The sequence below is a fragment of the Panthera leo genome, chromosome A3 (assembly GCF_018350215.1).
Source record: "Panthera leo isolate Ple1 chromosome A3, P.leo_Ple1_pat1.1, whole genome shotgun sequence".
Lineage (NCBI taxonomy): Eukaryota > Metazoa > Chordata > Mammalia > Carnivora > Felidae > Panthera > Panthera leo.
The window spans coordinates 122,968,278-122,985,115 of record NC_056681.1 but is presented as its reverse complement, the minus strand read 5'-3'; positions in this window follow the sequence as shown (position 1 = coordinate 122,985,115).

The following is a 16,838-nucleotide window of genomic DNA, read 5'->3' as shown; positions in this document are numbered from 1 at the left end:
GTTAGTTCTGGAGGTCAGAAGTCTGACGTCAATTTCCCTGGGATAAAAAGAAAATGTCATTATGGTTGCGATCCTTTCTGGAGGCTCTAGGGGAGAATGGTTCCTTGTTGACTCCTTTATCAGCAGATTTCAATTCCCTGCAGTTGTATGATGGTTTCCGGTTGGCAGCCCCTAGTTCCCTGGATCCTTGGTCCCTGCTCATAACCCTCTCCATCTAGAACCAGCAGCAGGACTTCAGGTCATTCCTACTCGGCTGTTTCTCTCACCCCATCTGCCTTTCTCTTCCACTTTTAAGGATTTGTGATTATATTGGGCCCACCCTGATGATCTTCCCCGTTTCAAGGTCCTCAAACATCATATCCTCAAAGTCCCTTTTGCCATATAAAGTAACATTCATAGATACTGGAATTAGGGCTCAGATATCTTTCAGGGTAGGGACATTATTCTGCCTACTATACCATGGATATTCGTATTCAGCTCTTTTAGATAATTATTTGGTAATTACTCCAGCTTCCTGAATAGAATTCCTAAATTAGAATTTCTTGCTTTTCTTCAGTTTTTGTAATTATGTATTGACTTCCAATTATAGAAGATGAGGATTTAGATACCTTTCATTCTCAACATCCTGTAAAGTATATCCATTTCTTATCCTTTTATCTTCCTTATATGGTTAAATTAAAATAAGATCAAATACTGTTTTACATTACTGCTATTATGTCAATAATATTCATAGCTGGACTATGTATTATAGAATCAGTATTTCTTATTTATGGAAAGGCTTTTTTGTTTGTTAAATTTCCTATGTATTTATCTCTTAAGTTTCCTATACTCTTGCTCAGTTGTGTAAATTCCCTCTAGTCTTTCTAATCAAATTAGGCATTGTCAGTTCTATCTTCTTGAAGAACTCCCAGAATTTTCTGACCTGTTCAGTCTGGATTTGTTGATTTCTAATATGTTGCCCAACTTCATTGTGGGAATCTCCCTGTAGCTGCATCTTGAAGACTCCTTTCACTTCAAATCATGTGGGATCTTTCCCTCGTTTCAGTTGAATACATTCTTCAGAAGCTTCTTGATAAAGAATATAAGGGAGGTTAGATATTTTAGACATATGTATTCATTAATAAAAACATCTTTCCCTACCCTCCAACTTAACTGAGAGTTTAGTTTTGAATTTTAGTTGGATATTACTTTCCCTCAGAATTTTTGTCTAAACATTGAGTTTGAGATACTGAGTTTCATCAGTCTGCCTGTTTACAGTGCATTCATTATCTTGGTTCTCCTTGGTGCCCAGTATCCTTCAGTCCAGAGACATTCCATTTTATTCTCTCCAGGAAAAAAAAACACAGAAAGGCAAAAAACATTGGGCTTCTTCAGTAGGGAAGAAGTTGCATGGGATAGGAGGAGGATCTGGGAATCTAACTGCTTCTTCAAAAGACTTTCTATGAGTCATGCTGTTTTTAACCATATATCCCCACCTTCCAATACAAACATACACATTTTCCAATACACATTTCCTGGATACCTGGTTCTTCCACTTCTAGAAACCTTGGGGATTTTGCAGTATGAATGAATATGTTTCTTAGCTTTCCCCAGATTAGGAATTGAAATTAGATTTAATATTCTTCAGCCAAGCAAAGGTAGTTAACACTCACTGCTTCCCAGCCTTCAAAATTTCATTTTTCTTGTCTCCACTGCTGATCTTTTTGCTATTTTGTTTATGTCCCTTTACAACTGCTTTACATGGTTTTCTATCTTTACTGGTTTTTTATTTTATTTTATTTTATTTGGCTGTGGCCAAATTAAATTTGTGTGATGAACTTGCTGTCTTTAACTGCAAGTCCTCATCAACTTTTAGAGTTTCTTTTTTTCTTATTGTTGTTGATGAGATGATCAAAGTTTCTAAATATACTAGCTCATTGAAGGGCTGCTTTAAAATTGTCACTTTCCTACAGGACAGCTTTATCTAGATATTCTGTTCAGTTATAGCTAAAATTGACTGGAAAACACCAGAACACTCCTTATAGCTCAGCGCTTCTTTCAGGCCTACCCGTTGTAGCCATGGATACCACCATTTTCCTGATTTCCAGACTGTTCTATTACATTGCCAATTTGTCCCTCAGTTCAGTCTATTAGTAATACATATTGATTTTTTTTTCTTCATGACATCTCTCAAATGTGCCTTCCCTGTTTGCAACCATTTCTTTCTTACTAGTTCAGGCTCTCATTATCTCTCAATATGATTATTCCAAAACAACCTATTGACAAGTTCTCATCTCCCTCATTCTCCACTCCCATTTTATTCAAACTTCTTTAAGATCACTATCACCTTCTGGCTATAACCATACATATTTTCCCATTCTTTTTGGATCAAGTTTAGCCTGAACTGTCAGTGCCTGAAGATAGAAACCATTCGGTAAATTCAGTAAGTGATGGGAGGAACTAGATGACATTTACAAATCTCTATCAGGGCTTTCACTTTGTCTAACAACATTTTTCTCTAACTGAATAGCATGAATCCTCTCTGCCTGTCATGACCTCCCTCCTGCCCTCACTTGTTTCCAGGCTGAATCCCCATCCTACTTCTATCCCTGTGTTTAAGCTTGACCCTCCCTTGGGCTTCCCCACCTGCCCCCAACTGTCCACATAAATCTAAATTTCCTCAAGCATTTACTTTAACTCTAAATGCTCATGGAAACCTTCCCTGACTATGGAGGCTACACAACCTCTGTCTTTGTGCAAATATTATCAAGACATGAAGTTAACTGTCTTAAAATCACATGTGTGCCATTTGCCTGTATGTGTATTTTCTTCCTCAAGCCTTTGGGGACAGGGATTCTAACATTTCTCTCAAACTCATCAATGTGTTGAGCATGTGACTCGGCAAACATAAACTGATACGTTTTAAAGTTTTTATAAAAATATCCTTAAGCAAAGAAGAGTAAGGACCTCAATTTAAAAGACACGCTTAAGAAGTTTGCATTTCCTTGAAGTTGCATACATAATTTTATTTATTAATTTTTAAATTTTATTTAGTTTTTAATTTTGCATTGTAAACTACAACATATCTGTGTCAGGAGACTGAGCCCAAAATTCGATTCCACCACTTAATACCTTACAGCCTTGGGCCAATTACTCAGCTTCTCTGTACTTTGCCTTTGGTTCTCTCACTTTTAAGACAAAGATTACAGCTGTTTAAATCTTATTGTTGAGGTGAAAAAATACGTTAGTTAATTTATATAGAGCACTTCAGATAGTGCTAAGCAGTTACTAAGTACTTAATAAATATTAGTTACAATTTTAATAAAGATTATTTAGATTATTTTTCCTGTAGATATTCAAGTTAAGTTAATGTTCCAGAAACATGTGCCATATTTGTCTTGTGGTTTTGAAGAGTCAGGACAGAGTCATGCAGTGGACCCACATCACCCAACAGACTTGGGAGCCTGCTGGGCAGCCACAGTATGGTCCTGCTTAGAGGGCCTGAGTCCAACAACCTGAACCCTGACCTGCCTTGCAGAGGAACTGACACCCACACTTCCACACTGTGAGAACTGACACCCACACTCCCACACTGTGAAAGTCTTAGTATAGCCATCACACACACAAGCCTTCTCCATTCTTTATCCAAATCATGTGGATTTGGATGATTTGTGTCCCTCAAAAGATTTCATGTAATAAAACCCTTACATCCCACATTCCAGGATGTGACTTTTGTTTTAGGATTTCTGGAGGGCCCACGAAGAAAAAAAAAAAGGAAGTATTTCTGTCCCAAGATAAACCTGGCTTTTTTTTCTTTGTAATTTCCTTATGGGCTGAATGGACTGTTCATTCTGTATCCAAATTATTCTCCAGTTTTACCCTTCTGTGATTTTCAGGGGAGACTGAAGCCTGTTAAGTTGTAGACAAAATGTTGGTACCTTGATGTTGCAGTGAGAAGTGAGGAAAAGAAGAAACAGAGGGGCTAATGAATGGATTAAGAAGTGCTGAGATTTGACCTAGAGTGTTATAGTTTAGCACTTGGCACATGCATTTCTCAATCCATGTCTGCTCTAAATATAAGTTCTCTGGGTTCCCAAAATACTTCTCCCCTCTCATGCCCTTCAACAATCTTATTCTCTGGCAGATCTTAGACTGGCATGTCCATTTATTCTCTAGATTCAGTGACGTCCTTTTAGCAGATGGACAGACATTTTAGGGAGGTTGTGGTGCCACCCACTCAGTTATGACACAAGAGGAGGCCACTTGGTTACTGAAGACAGAGAATGACACCTTCCTTGAATGTAGAAGCACGTGCCATTTACACCCCTCACTGCAATGTCCACTTGAAGGGAACACAGCACTATCTCTGCTGTGAAATTCATGTACATCCTTCAAGTTCCTATGCAAATGCCATCTCATCTGGGAAGCCTGGGCTGATGTATCATCCTTGTTCCTTCAGCATATTATTTGTACTGATTTTGTGACACTGAGACCTGCCCATCTTGTACTGTAGTGGGCTAGAGTTAAGACAGGACTCACCGCCATGGCAGGGATAGCTAAATTTGACTTGTTTAGAGAGATGAGCTGCTTGTGTTGGTTCTCTCTCTCTGAGTTCTTAGTCACAGGGCCCTTCTGTGAGGTCAAATATTGAGTTTAAAAGAGAGGTGACTCTTCTGTGTTGGTCCTTCTCGACTTAGTTGCCCTAGTGATGTTACCTCCTGCCCTAACCAAATGTGCTCCCAGATCACTGCCCTAACGTCTTTGGGCTCTTCTTTTTATGAATAATCTTTCATGGGAAAGGGGATAATGTATTTTTTTCCCCACTGAGATTTGAAGGAGAAGCTTGAGAATTCCAGAAAGACTGTTAAAAAGAGGGGCTTTTGTCTACATCTGTCCTCATAGGATTGTTGAAAAAGTGGCAAAACATAGGTCTTTGGTGGTTGCTGTTTTTCTTAGTCTGAAATTCATCTCAGTTTTTTTTTCCAGTAAATGCTTTCCCCCTTAAAACTGGTTAACAATAGGCACCATTTAGAGCACACCTGAAGCCTCTGTGCATAAGAAATCAATGGAAAACTCACAGCAGTCTCCAAGGACTCTTTTTAAAATCACCTTGGACCCCGTATCTTAGAAAGAAACTAAAAGAAGAAGCTAAATATCATTGCCATGCATGAGGCATTTCACTACTTGCTACTTTAATTTCTAAAAAAAAAAAAAAAAAACTACAGCTCTATTATAAGGAGCACAGGGTCTATTATCTCTTGATAATAACCTTAAATAAATGCCAAACATAGAGGTCTAAAATTATTTCTGGCCTCATGCATCACTTGCGTTCTATGTGATGGCCCTGCGATTGACTAAAAATAATGAAATGTATTCATTATGCAGAGGGTGTGTGTGTGTGTGTGTGTGTGTGTGTGTGAGAGAGAGAGAGAGAGAGAGAGAGAGAGAGACTGTTTCAGACATTAGTGCCTAGATATCTTCTCTGATAATGTTAAGCCTTTGCAGAAATGAAGGGGCCCTGTGTGAGTGACACTGTTAATAAAATTTTTAAAAAATCCTTTCTTTTACTTGCCACTTTCCATTGGTTACCAAGTCTTATTATTTGATCCTTTCATAGTCCTATGTAAACTCCATACCCCCTCATCATCCTCATTATCACCACATCCATCCAGATCTTAATGACTTCTTGACTGAATTTTAGCCACAGCTTTACTGGTTTTGTCTCACTGCAGTCCCTCCATGCTGCTGCCAGGGTAATTTTTTTAATCTGTAAAACTGAGCTTTTTTACTCCAACCTACTTTTCCAAGGTTAAAGCTAAACTTAATATTTCAAATACAACCTTTTGTGCTAATGCTCCTGCCTGGTTCTGTAAATCTGTTTTGCAACACAACCCTGTTATGCTCCCCACTTGAGCCATATCTATAATGTTGTAGTTACTTGAATGCTCCATTCTGTTTCATGGACTTCTGTTCATTCTATCCCATTTGTCAAGAATTCCTTTCTCTTGACTGTCTGCCTGGCTAACTCCTGGAGCTCCATTCAGAGTCAATAAATTATCACCATCTCCAACAAGGCTACAAGATTGGTCCCTGAATCTAACTAAACTCCTTCCTTGATGTTCTCATAATACCTTATGCATAAAACAATCCTAAACCAACCTTCGTGATGCTGCTGTTCTTTCTTTTTTCCCTGACTGCTTTTTAAATGTCTTCTTGGAAGTGACTCTGTCTTTGTAGCCTCAGGATTTAGCATAATGTCTTTAGCACATCTTGTACCAAATTCATGTCTTTAGGTGAATTAATGGGATTGACTTATACTTCAAAAAATAAGTGGGAATGTATGTCTTTAAATAAACATTATCTTTCCTGAAAGAATTTTCTTGGAGGTGTAGGCTTAATCTGGTGAGAAAAATTCAAAACCTTATGGAAACTCCTCTTTGGGGACTGCTTTGGAGCCTGCTTACAAATCACATAAGGAAATTGGGCTCAGCTTCAATAGCACATTGCTGTGTGTGGCATAAAACTAACTCCCAGCTTTATCACCCAGCTTACTCATCAGACTTTAACTCTGAATGACTTCTAAATGAGGGTGAATTTTATTTTTTTGGCAATAAAAGACATAATTTGCTGCCATTGAGAATTTTAAAAAATCTACTGGCTCTGAAGTCCATTCTAAAGAGGAGTCTAGACATATTCTGATCAAAGGAAACATCTTTGAAATATATATATTATCTCCTGTGGAGGCTGTTTGTAAGAATGGATCTCAATTTTTGCTGGTGGCCTGGCTTGGTAATAAGTCCTATGACACATAGACAGCTTGGGCCTGGTAACAAAGGCACAAAAGTTACAGCCAGATGCTTTAGACTTGAGGTTTTACCCTGACACTTGCTATGTAAGTGGTGTTGGATAGGTCACTGACTGGGAGGAAAAATGGATTTCAGGTTATTTTGCTAAAATGAGGTCATGGGCATTCTAGAATTTCAAAATAAAACTTTCGTTGTATAATTTATTTTTATTGATTGGCTACTATGTGCTAAACTAATCTAAAATTTTCTCATTTAATCCTCTCAAAAAACAAATCATGGATAAGGAAGCTGAAGCTCAGAGAGATAAGAAATTTGTTCAGGGTGACACAGCTATTAAAGATAGAAAAAAGCAAACGTTTTCACTCAGTCTGACTCCATAGGTCATATTCTTAAACAGTCTTTCCCCATTTCTCCAAAACTATCACCAAATCCAGACCTTCTAAGCATTACAGATTCTGCATATTAAAGAATTTGAATTTTTGTCTATTTCCTTATCAGGGTGTATGCATATAAATGAAAGTTTTTGGTGGACCTTATTAGCAAACACCCTACCTCACATACATTTAAAACTCAACACGCACAAAGACACACACACACACACACACACACACACACACACACACACTTATCCTACTAAATTTACTCTGTAATTCCCCTGGATTGAAGATCACTTGCCAGCCATCTTTTTGATAAGTGATGTATCTCCAAAAGGCAATCTTTCTGTAGGGCTATCATGTGGAAGAAAGTACAGACTGCTCAGGTAGCTCCTAGAAAGCAGAAATAGAACCAATGGGTAGAAGTTACAGGGAGACTATTTCAATGTAATGTGAAAAGGAGGCAAGTGACAATATGGACAGTCCAACGAAGAACAGTCTGCCTTGTAAGGCACAGCACTTCCTGTCACTGATGGTGCTCAAACAGAAGGTGAAAGACCCCTGTCAAGGATGCCATACATACTAGCTTGAGGGGACATTGGGTCACATGTCCTGCAAGTTTCCTTATTGCCTTCAGGCTTTGAAATTTCATAAAGGAGCCAGGACTGAGGTGATCTTGCTCAGTGGACCAAATATTCCATAACTCTCAGTGAGAGGAGCTCTGGGCAGGTTCTTTAAGACACAGACAATGGTTGAGATGACATGTCAACATCTTTCCTAGATCCTGTCAGATACAGGACTATCAATGCTTAAGGCTGTTCACAAATTAATCATCCAGTAGAACATCAGTAGCTTATGATCTTATTGATATTTTTCAACTTAATATTTGCATATTAAATAGACAGTGACTGCTGGAGCAGGTGTTAATGATTCAAATGGCTTTTCTTGGGCTTCCTGGGTGGTTCAGTCAGCTGAGCATTGGACTCTTGTTTTCGGCTCAGGTCATGATCTTGCGGTTCGTGAGTTTAAGCCATGCATCAGGCACTGCGCTGGTGGCATGGGGCCTGCTTGGGATTCTCTCCCTCCCTCTCTCTATCTTTCCCTCTGTGTGCTTGCTCACTCTCTAAGAATAAATAAGAATAAACATTAAAAAATTTAAAAAATAAACAAAAAAACCAAATGGCTTTTCTTTAATGGATAGTGATAACATAAGTCATTGTGTACATGTTGACTTACTTAATCCTCTTAACAGTATTTTGCAAATAATATTATATTCATTTTAAATTTTTTTTTAACATTTATTTATTTTTGAGACAGAGAGAGAGCATGAACAGGGGAGGGTCAGAGAGAGAGGGAGACACAGAATCTGAAACAGGCTCCAGGCTCTGAGCTGTCAGCACCGAGCCCGATGCGGGGCTTGAACTCACAGACCGCGAGATCATGACCTGAGCTGAAGTCGGATGCTTAACCGACTGAGCCACCCAGGCACCCCTTATATTCATTTTAAAGGTGAGGAAACTAAGGCTTAGAGAGCTGCATAGTCTTTATTACCAGAAAGTGAAATGACAGATGTAAATATCTTAAGAGACAAAGTGGAAGGATGAAAAATTTCTTTGGTTGAAAGATATGGAAATGTATTGCATAAAGCAATAGGTGATATGTCTCCATTTGTAAGAATGGCTTGTCAGCTCTCCCTATTCTAGATGTTGGGGTCCACAGTCTTGGTCTCCATTTTCTTTACAAATCACTCTCTGGATCCAGTGATTCCTTGTTTGAATTCCTACTAGTAAACCTTGGTATCTCAGATGCTTTGTGAGGGCCAATAGGAACAGCCAGAGAATTATAAATTTGACCAGTTTGAACAGAAATTCATTTTCAGTCTGGCGTATTAAATGGTCTGTATTCAGTAGACAGTGGAAATCTCTGTTGAAAAGATTCCTTCCTCTTGTCAGTGAAAATTCATTGTGGGTTTGTGTCAGGATGATCCAGGGTAGATTTTTAATACTATCTCCTTTTCCCACATTTCTTCATATCTCCCCCAGTAAAGTGAGTCATTACAGTCTGAGCTCTTTGCATTTAAACCAGTCTCAGGCACCAGTCTGTCAAACAGCAGATTGGTTTAAGAATTGGTCAAAAATTCATGCAATGGAATATTAAATGGCAGTGAGAACGAATGAACCATGGCTACATGCAACAATGTGGATGAGTCTCAAGAAATAATTTTGAACAAAAGAAGCCAGCCACAAAAGAGTGCACAATGCATAGTTCTATTTGTATAAACTAAAATATGGTACAGTATTGAAATAATGATAATCGTTACAGTTCTGGAATAGATATAGGAAGGACCCCAATAGGAGCTTTGGGGTGCTAGTGATGTGTTTTTTTCTTGAACCAGTATTTAATATTTGATAAAACTGAACACCTATAATTTGTGTACATGTTGACTTACTTATATGTAGTTTTCTTTATAAAAGCTGTATTTCAATAAAGAGTTGAAAAAAAGTTAGAAGGACGTGTCCACATCCAGACCTCTGGTATAAGTTCTAGGGAAGTAAATGATTTCACTGAGTACCTGCTAAGGATTTGCATACTGAGATCGACCTAAGGCTCCTTAACAACATTCTTCTCTGCCATAGACACTTCAAGTACTAGATCCACCAGTCTCATGACAGCTTCCATCGCTCTCTTGACTTGCTGCAGAAAGTTTTCTTGCTCTGGGCTTTTTATTTATTTTCATCATGTTTTGTACTACTTTTTCATTTAACATATTGTGAACATCTTTTATGTCATTATCTAATATAATTAACATTTACTTAGCAATTACTATGTAATAAACACTGTATTTATATCTGCTCAATTACATAGCAATTACTATGTAATAAACACTGTACTTATATCTCAACTACTCTGGGGGAAAGACTGTTGAAATCTTTATTTTTCTATATAAGGAAAGTTCTAACTTGGCCCAAAGGGTTGAAGCTACTAATTCTTTGTAAGGTGGAAACATATTTAACCCTACTGTCAGAAACTAAAAGAGCTGCTTCATTTGAGGTCAGAAACAACTGCCACTCATTGCTGCCTACTGTCTGCTCCATGTAATAATATAACAGATTTGCATGATGTACTGTAGAAAGGAAAGGCAATTGAAGACACTAGGGTCTAGATTATGGCATAGTGCTAGAAAGCCAATCCTGGGTGGAATGGTGAAGATCTATTGCTGGCCTTGCCAGCTGAGAGTAGACTCTTCGATAGTCTGTACCAACAAGCATAAAGAAAAAGCATTCTAAAACCAATATTGCACTGTATGTTAACTAAAAATTAAATTAAAATAAATAATATATATAAAGTCCAATTTGGGAACTTAAAATAAATAAAGGATGGACTTTATAGCATGTGAATTATATCTCAAAAAAAGAAAAAGAAAAAGCATTCATCACATCATTTGATGCCTACTATTTAGCAGGGAATGTGTTGATTTGCTCCAACAATGAATTTACATATATAATTAAAATCATCACATGATTAAGTTTCTAATGATCTGCTGTCATTCTCTAAGATCAAGTAGTCTTTTGCAAAGCAAATTGAATAGGGCTGTGGAAGGAATCAGCACCCCAGCATCTTTCAATCCTTGATGGCATTACTAATCTCTACAATCTGTCTAGGAATGTGGTATTACTTTTAGTTTACTATTTTGATGGAGAGAAGCAGTTAATTACAGTATTTTACCTTTGACTTTTTCTATAATAATAGTCTACATCCTATAGGTCAGGGAACCAATGTGGATATTCTACCAGACGTATAATTAATCTACATTAATTGTGTATATTGAAATATGGAAAATAAATAGAGTGTGACTGGTGACTCATCAGGTGCACTGTGACTGACAACTCAATAAAATTCCATTAATCTTCCTACCTTCACAAGCCCCTTTTCTGATTAGTAGACTAAAGTGGTATTCTGGACCTCTGGGATTTAAAGTCAGTTTATAATCAATGTCAGTTATTCCTAAAATGTGAGATTAGTTTCCCTTCCCCAGTGTGTTATCATTCTGATAAATAGTTAAGCCACAGGTTTTTTTGAGGAAGGGTAGGAGAAAGATGTATAAATGTTGGCAGTATGGAAGCATTATTCCTTAAGAGGTATCAGCCTCCTCTTCATTTAAGAGGTTCTGTGTCTGTGAATTGGCTCAAAGTTGAGAATTGATTGATAGATTGGTACTGCCTTTTGTTGTGATTCAAGTCAGAGAGAGATTCTTGCTAACACAAATCAACTAAGACTTTATTTTATTTGTTTAAATAATTTTTTAATGTTTATTCATTTTTGAGAGAGAGACAGAAAGTGAGTGGGGAGGGGCAGAGAGAGAGAGCAAGACACAGAATCTGAAACAGGCTTCCAGGCCCTGAGCTATCAGCACAGAGCCTGATGCAGGGCTTGAACCCACAGACCAGGAGACCATGACCTGAGCCAAAGTCAGATGCTTAACCAACGAGCCACCCAGGTACCTCAAGACTTTATTTTTTTAATGGAGTTTACTTTTTTAATGTTTATTTATTTATTTTTGAGAGAGAGAAAGAGGGAGAGGGAGGAAGAAGGGCAGAGAAAGGAGAAAGAATCCCAAGCAGGCTCCATGCTGTCACTACAGAGACTGTCACGGGGCTCAAACTCATGAACATGAAATTAGGACCTGAGCCAAAATCAAGAGTTGGTCACTTAACTGACTGAGCCACCCAGGCACCCCTCAAGTAAGACTTTAATGGTCTGCCCATAGATTTCAGTTCTGGGGATTCCATTATCAACCAAGCAACACTAAAACCTGGTCACTGCTTTGGCTCTGCAACTTAATATGGTAACCTCTCTTACTTTGATTTTGGTGATGAAGTGCTATCTCTTGGCTCTTAGAATTTTCGAATCCCATTGCTCTCAATGAATGCAAGGAGCCCAGTTCACTGGCAGTAGTTCCTGCTATCAGTCCTGGTATGCAGAGAGTAAAGATGTACCAGAGAGTTCTGAAAGGATGCTGGGGCTCTCCTTGCCAGTGTATTTCGCATAGCCTAGGTGAAGAATGTATCCTGTGGGATAGTAACAGGGTAGTATGTTACATGAAAAATATACTCTAGAATTCTAATTTTACCAAACAAATTAATATTTTCCTCTATAATATGCTAGGGAATTTTGGGTACTTCAACTTCACTTAATATAGGTCACTTTTGAGTCCGAATTTCAGTCAACCAACCAACCAAACAAACTAGTAGAATCACTCCAGACACCTGAGCTAACATAGTGAATGCAAAATCTCTCTAGTAAGCTTGTATCAATAATAAATTTGGCTCAATCCAATATTATATTCCTCCCATCCTTATCCCACATTCTTAGGACCCATTCCAACCCCCATGGATTTGGTTGATACATTGTAAAAATCATGCAGTTATTTGGGTGTATGTTGCCCTCTTCACAGGTCATACCTTGTACTTCACAGTCTGTGAGTCACCTGCTAGAATTTGAAGCTGATTATAGGTGAAACAGTAGTGGTAAGGATATGTCCATTAGGACAATCATCAGCTGAAAAAGTAGTGGTGAGGATATGTCCATGAGGACAATCATCAGCCCTTTGTAAGGCAACTATATTACAGGAGAAGCCATTAGAAGTTCACTAATCAAGGGGAAACTAATTTCCACAGGCTCTTTGGCAAAAGGTACGGATTAGTGGTCACCAGCTTCACTGAAATAAACTCATATGTCCCCATCCCAATTTTCAGAGTCTGTTTTATTTCTAGTCAATGTACTAACTTTATTGTGAGAGCTTATAAAATTGAGAATTCAGTTTTAATTATAATTAAACCATCTGCAGGATTAGATTTTGGGTTTGGTTTTCAAAAATCTCGAGCCTGTGGCTCTAAGGTACAAAGGTTTTCTTTAAAGCCATCATAGAAACTTCTAAGTCCCTTGCTTATTAGTTTTCTATTGCTGTATAACAAATTACCACAACTTAGCAACTTAAAACAACCTCCATTTTATTATATTCCACAAATTCCATGTGTCAGGATTTCAAATAAACCCTTTGTTTAGGATTGCACAAAGCTGTAGTCCATGCATTGGTTGGAACATTAGTCTCAGCTAAGGCCCAAGTCCTTTTCCAAGCTCGTGTGTTTGTTGGCAAACTTCATTTCCAAGCAACTATAGAACCCATGGTGGCTTATTTTTTCAAATTCAGAAGAAGGATTTCTCTATAGTCTGTTTTTATGGAGCCTTATATGACATAATATAATTGCATTATGGTGGGATTGGCCATATTCTATTGGCTAAAAGTAAGTCACAGGTTCCACCTGCAGTCAAAGAAAGATCATACAAGGGTACATCTCACTTGGGGTTACCTTAAGGTAAGTCTGTAAGACACATATCCTGAGTTGGAAATTCAACCCCCCCCCCCAAATAATTTTATTTCTCCAATTTCTCTGGTGCATTTACACATAACCAACCAAACATTGTACAATTTATTTTTCCTACAGTGTTCTATGACAGCAAATACTTGCCAACTTTCCACTGGCCTTTAATTAAATGTGTATGCAGATGACTAATTAAATAATTGTTATATTAATGCATGACATGAACTATTAGAGTCTCTTTTACCATTGTAGGTATGGTCAAAAACACCCTTCACTTTCAATATAGGTTGAATAATCAATTCCAGACAACCCAGAACCAATTCAGAGAAGTCATCACTGTAAAAAATATGTCTGCTGTTTCATGCTAACCCTCTGAATCTTATGAAAAATGTATTTTGTGACCCACACTAACCCACAACTCTGCAGGGAAGCATAGTTTGCACTTAGCTAAGTTGACACACTAACATTCCACCACAATGGGGCACTAATGGCTGACTACAAGTTGATCTCATGATGTTGTGCATGCAATATGACAACAGAAGTTAAGTCCTCTGGTCTAGTCACTTTGGTAGTACGTGGGCCATGAGTCTCTTCAGATGTAGTCATTTCTCAAAAGTGATAAGATCTACTCCCTTGTGTTATGTTCATGAAGAGGGTTCTTTACCAACTTGCCAAGCTCCTGAAGGTCAGATCTGATTTGATTTACTCAGTCAGTCTCTTTTATAGGATGCTGGGCCACCCAGGGTGAAATCACTGAGTCAGACACTTGGACTGAATGCCCCCAGTACAGAGATGTGGTCTGTGGAGGGGAAGTGCTACCTTAGGAGTGAGGCTGGTTGGTCACAGAGGAAAGGCTGTGTGAACTCTTGTCATTTCAAAGCTATGTAAGTTATTTCCAATTTTGTCTTAAATTCTAGAGTGTACCCCTTTTAATCAGGTATGAAAATGTGAAATTCAAAGTGAGCATAGTATACTCTGAACTTTCTATATATTTAATAATATGTGTATATTGGGATGAAAATGGTGAGTAGTAATACCAGTTATTATCTAGTTATCACATGTCTACTATAGGAATAAGAGCCTTTTTATACATTATCTCCTATATTTCTTTTTTTTTAATTTTTAAAATGTTTATTCATTTTTGAGAGAGAGAGGGAGAGAGAGAGAGAAAGAGAGAGAGAGAGAGAGAGAATGGGGGGTGGGGGAGAAAGAAAGGGAGACACAGAAACAGGCTCCAGGCTCTGAGCTGTCAGCACAGAGCCCAACACAGGTCTCAAACCCACAGACCACAAGATCATGACCTGTGCCGAAGTTGGATGCTTAACCGGCTGAGCCACACAGGTGCCACATATTTTTTTAAATAGCCTTATTGAGATATAATTAATATCTCATATATTTCACCTATTTAGTGTACAATTCAACGGTTTAAGGTTTAAGTTTATTAACAGATAAGTGCAACCACCACAGTCAATTGTAGAACATTTTTATCTCCTCAGAAAGGAATTCTGTACTCTTTAGCATTCACCTCTCTTTTGCCCTTTTCATGCCCTAAGCAATCACTAATAGAACTTCTGTCTCTTTATAACCCTTTTCTTGACATTTCATATGAAAGGACTTATATGTTAATCTTTTGTGACTGGCTTCTTTGACTTAACATAATGTTTTTAAGGTTTCATGCATGTTGCAACACTTTTCAGTGTTTCATTCTTTTTATGTAGGTTAATATTCCATTGTATGGATGTACCACATTTTGTTTATCCATCTATCAGTTGATGGACATCTGGGTTGTTTCCAAGTTTTGGCTATTATGTAAAATGCTACTGTGAATATTCATGCATGGGTTTTTATTCATGTTTTAAATGAATTTTGTTTTCATTTCTCTTGATGAAATACATAGGAGTAGAATTATTGGGTCTTATTTTTCTAACAATCTTGTGAGATAAGTAGCACAATCTATGTACTGATAAGGCAACTGATATTCAGGAAAGTTAAACTATTTGCCCAATATCATAGAGCAAATAAAAGGTGAGATTAAAACTCTGTGCCCTTCAAATCCATAGTTCATATTTACTGTACTTCTGCCAACCATGAGCACTAAATATGCAGCTATATCCATGCGTTTGATGAATACCACACCCCAAGTACAGATGTGCATAATTATCAGAATGACATCAGTTGTGGTTTAGGACAAACCTGACATTGTCATGACCACTCTCTCCCTCACCCCATCTCCCTTGCTAGAAACATGCACTCCAGCTACATCTACCTTCCTTTCATGGATTTTTTTAAAATTTTATATGTTTTCATTTTTGAGAGAAAGGTAGGGGAGGGGCAGAGAGAGGGAAACACAGAATCTGAAGCAGGCTCCAGGCTCTGAGCTGTCAGCACAGAGCCCAGTGTGGGGCTTGAACTGAAGTCAGACCACGAGATTATGGCCTGAGCTGAAGTCAGAGCCTTAACTGACTGAGCCACCCAGATGACCCCTTTTATGGATTGTTTACAAAATGAACCCTGGCTTGTCTTTAGGGAGCAGAGTCAGAATTACCTTTCATATGAAATAGACTTAGGGATTATGCAGGGGGGAGGCACGACAGTATCCCTAGCCCTGGATTCTCTCTGAGGCCCACACAGAATGAACTTATCTGGATGCCATCCGCATGTTGATCTCCTAACAAAACATGCTTCCAGATCATCAGGCAGCTTGGTCCCCAGAGCGTCCTTTCTCTTTCCCCTGGGGTCCTTTTTCAGCTTGGGTCTTCTAGTGCTGTGCATACACTCAAGGCACTGAGGCCTCATTACCATGAAATACTACTCATTAGGATTGACTGCTTTCTTCCCAACTAAGATATAGAAATCTTACAAACTTTTATATTTTTTAGGAGCAAGCAGTTCAAAATTGGATTACCTTTCCACATTTTCATACAAAGTGGATTAATGTGCCCCTGTCTTTATTACATTTTCCACCCTTGTCATTTGTGATTAAGCCAACACTATGAAGATGTATTACAGATCGGTATAAATGGGAACATTAAAACACTGGCTATATATCAGAGAAGCTCAAGGCAAGTTGATTTGTGCTACACACACTCTCAGTGCAATACGTCTGGAATATTTCACGTCTCTTTGGACAAAACAATCTTTCTATGTTACCAAAAGTAACAAAAGTTAAGAAAAAGGGGAAAAATCGAGGAAAGAAGGAAAGGTGACAATTTTTGTTCTGGGACAATGGAAGGAAGCCACATTTCTGCAACAGTCTCAATATATAATTTTTCAGATTAGGTTCTCAGCTCAGACCC